The sequence below is a fragment of the Lygodium microphyllum genome, chromosome 25 (genome assembly GCF_053477565.2).
Source record: "Lygodium microphyllum isolate KBCC chromosome 25, Lygodium_microphyllum_v1.1.10, whole genome shotgun sequence".
NCBI classification, from domain to species: Eukaryota; Viridiplantae; Streptophyta; class Polypodiopsida; order Schizaeales; family Lygodiaceae; genus Lygodium; species Lygodium microphyllum.
In genome coordinates, this window is record NC_141159.1 from 80,247,316 (window position 1) to 80,251,644 (window position 4,329).

The following is a 4,329-nucleotide window of genomic DNA, read 5'->3' on the forward strand; positions in this document are numbered from 1 at the left end:
TGAATGCCTAAAATCTATGTACTTTCCTTCTTTAATTACAAAATACTTATTGTGGACTTATGAAAGTAGAATACCTGTTTTGGGGCATTTTGAGTTATTATTATCATTGGCCACATTCATGTTCGTCCTTGCATTAAGAATTGTTGATGATGGACCTACTATATGAAACAGTTCAACCTCACTCAATAGAGTGGTAATGTTGATATGCTTTTGAGGAGGCATCATTGATGGAGAGTAGGGAAAAAGGGTTGGGTAAGATAAGAAAAGGGATGAGTGGAAAATAGTCATTCATAGAAGAATCCTTTTTTTTTCACTTCTTGACTCACATTATTTTTGCACTCAATAATCTTATCCTTATTTTAATATCACTCCTTATCTAATATAGCTTCACCATCATCTAACTCACTTGCTCAGTTCACTATAATTTGGATCTTATTTATAGTTGAGGAGGAGGGGGATGTGATTAGCTGCCTATGTCATTAGTATTTTGATGTATCATCAGATGGTGGCATGAAAAGGGTTAGATTGTTTTGTGGGATTACTGATGTGTCATTAGCTATGAGTTTTTGAGATTTAGATTTACAACCAAAATTCCAAGTATCCTAGAATATCTAGATTTTTTATTGAGGAGGATGATGCGTTGGAAAAAGGGTAATTAGTTTCCTAATTTCTTAACAGGAGTTTCATATTGAGGAGGAGAAGAGTAGTTGAAAATTTCCAATTAAAATTTGGAAGATTCATGATGTGTCAACAAAGGGAAATGAAATGTACAAAATATCCTTAGCATATTGAATAAACCCAAAGGGAAATTTGGAGACCTGTTAGGAAATGTGAAGGGGATGTAATGTACAACACACTCACTTCTCTTGATATTTTCTTAATTTTTCAAAAAAGGAGGGTGTACTCCTTGATAGGAGGAGAGAGGGTTCTCTCTCTCTTTCTCTCTCTTTCTCTCTCCTTCCCTTTATTATTTCTCTCTCTTTATTATTCTCTCTCTCTCTCTCTCTCTCTCTCTCTCTCTCTCTCTCTCTCTATGCACATATAAAATCCCTAATACTGATGAAGGTCCGATGAAGGATCACTTGTAATAAGGAGTCAATGGTTCCTAAATTGCTACACTACATCATCCAATTGGGCATATCTTTGCTTAGGTTCAACTTACTTATAATCAACCCTTGCTTGGGCTTAAAACCCACTCCAAGAAGGTTGTATGTAAGATCAATCATGTATATTCTATAAAATATTCTTCCTTCAATAGTTTCTTGAAATCATCCCATGTGGTTTCCTGAATTGCATAAAGTTCATTTATGTGTAGTTGAGTTTATGAGCTACCACTTGCACAAAATCAATCATTCAGTTCTTTAGAATCCCCAAAAAATTTCAATTTTTATATAAAAACCTTCAAATACTTTAATACATTCCTACAATGAACAATTTCACTTCATTATCTATAGTTTGCAATGCTTTTTTCACAATTGATTCAAGCTTAGCAATAGCTAGCTATTGATGTGGTTGTCATTGCTAATGTATTTGCCATTTTTGTTACTACAAATGCATATTGAATGTGTGTCATTAGTAGAAGGATTGTAGCATTTATACGCTTTCCTATCTTGTGCATACCCAATAAAGATTGCCTTTTCTTCCTTTGGATCAAGCTTCTTTCTCTATGTGCATATGCCAAGCATCCAAAGACCTTAAGATGGCTAATGTCTGACTTTATCCCATAAAGCCTCTCATGAGGAGTCATTTCATGTATACCTGTTGTTGGTGTACGATTCATGACATACACTGCAGTCATTACAGCCTCTTCCCAATATGCATTTGGTAGGCTTTTCTCATTCAACATGGCCCTAGTGATTCCATGATCACCTTGTTTTTCCATTGTGCCACACCATTTTGTTGTGGTGTATACCTTCATGTCAATTGCCTTTTAATCCCATGAGTTGCCAAGAAGTGATCAAAGTCTTTAGAGACATATTCTCCACCAATATCAGATATCAAGCATGAGATGTAGCAAGCCAATTCTTTCTCCACATGTCTCTTGAAATCCTGAAAAGCATCCATGACATCACTCTTGTGCTTTAGCACATACAACCATATGTACCTACTATAGTCATCTATGAATGACACATAGTAACGTGATCCCCCAAGAGATGCATTCTGTGAGGGTCCCCATACATCAGAATGTACAAGCTGTAATGGTCTAGTAGTAATGCTTACATGCCTCATAAATGGAAGCCTTGATTGCTTCCCAAGTTGACAAGACTGACATACATGTCCCAATTCCACATGCTTGAACTTAGGAAGTCCAAGTACAACTTTCTTATGCTGCATATTCTTCAACTTTTGAACATTTACATGACCGATCCTTTTATGCCATATCTCAATGTCCCTTATGGCAACATTGTCATGTGAATATATAGCAGCATTCAATGCTGGAATTTTTGTATCCAATGTAAACATCCTACCATTTATTTTTCCTTTAGCAATGAGTTTGCATCCTTGATCATACTCTTCAATGTAACATCCATCTCTATTGAATCTAACTTGTAGATTTTGTTTAGCCATTTGTCCCACAAAAAGCAAGTTTTTGGTTATGGAGGGTACATGTAACACATCATAGAGACTCTTTTTTCTCTCACCATGCATCATCAAGGAAACAATACATGTTTGCATAATGTCATGTTGCGTGTCATCCCCTATGCAAACATATCCATGAGCACCTTCCACCAATGTGTCAATGTGTCAAACCACTCTCCATGAGGAGTCATGTGGTTAGATGTGCCTAAGTCTATATACCATACATCATCTAATTTTCCTTGTATAGGCAACCCTTTCGTCACATGTTGCATAGCAAACAACTTGTCATCCTTCTTCATACTACTATAAGAAGCATAATTACCATGTTGCTTCCCTCTTGCTCTCTGATCATTCTACTTCTTGTAGTAATCCTTAGCTATATGCCCATATTTGCCACAATAATGGCAATTCTTATTTGCATTTGATTGCTGTCCATGACTCATTTGAGGCTGTTGCCAAGTGCCTCTTCCTCCAGGTGAATAACTTCCTCTTCCATGAGCATTTGAGGCACCTCTATTTACTTGAGGCTGCCTATTTTGCCATCCAGTAGCTTGCTGTCCACGGGCTGCATATGCATTTCCAGCACCTCTTCCTCTAAAGTTTGATCTTCCTCTTCCACCTCTACCCCTTTGATTTGAGTAGAAGACATTGTCCCTATTATTTTTAGACCCACTGGAACTTGTATTGAGTCCAAGTTTCACTTCTTCATGCAATAGAAGTGCCACAAGTTCATCAAAGTCAGGCTGCTCTTGACATATTGATATGGAAGCATCAAACTACTTATATTCCTGTCCAAGTCCATGGAGGGGAGTAGCCACCAAATCATCATCCTCAACTTTAGCTCCAATTGAGTCTAGTTGTTCTGCAATGGATCCAATCTCATTGACATAGTCTTCAATAGACCTTCCATTCTTGGATATGTGGTTGAATTTTTTCTTCAGTTGTGTCTTTCTCGCATGAGTGACTTGCCCATAATTCTTCATCAATAAGTCCCAAGCAGCCTTTGGGGAACTGCAATTTGCAATTTGCATAGCCTTTGTGTCTGACACACATAAGGACAGCCAATGCAAGACCTTGCTGGCCTTTTCCAACCATGTCATGTGTGTGCCTTTAATTGATCTTGTGTTGGAGGTCTATCCTCCGGTAGCTTGGGCTCATCTTCAAGACCTATAACTAGGTCCCAATAGCCTCTTCCAATTAAAAATTAGACATTCTTAATTTCCATAAAAAGAAATTGTTTTAGTCCAGCTTTTCACTTACTATCTGAGTGATAGTATCCTTCTCTCCTTTGTTTGCCGTTTTCAAGGTCTCCAGCTTTGCAAAACCAGTAAATTTTAGTTCACACCGATATCATACACTTCCAAACATGTGGCAAAGCACCAATGCTTGTCTAGCTCTTTAGGCAACAATGCCACATATGCTTGCCACAAACTGTTAATAGTCAACCCCACTTCAAAAAACTATAGTAAATGAGTTTAAAAATTGAGTATTTAATGCTCACAACATTCCACCTTTACAAAACTAGTCAATTTTCCAAAATGCCAGCAGGCAATGTACTCCAATACCCTGTAATGCAACCAGTTTTTACAAGCAACAAACACTAGACTCAATTCAAAGATTTCCTTTTTGTCTGACGTCAATTTTCTCAGGCAATGCAACCCTTTTTCCTAAAGCACATCATTACCATAACCATGGTTTCTTCCATCAGAAATCATCACACATGAAGACATCCTTGCATTTGAACATTGA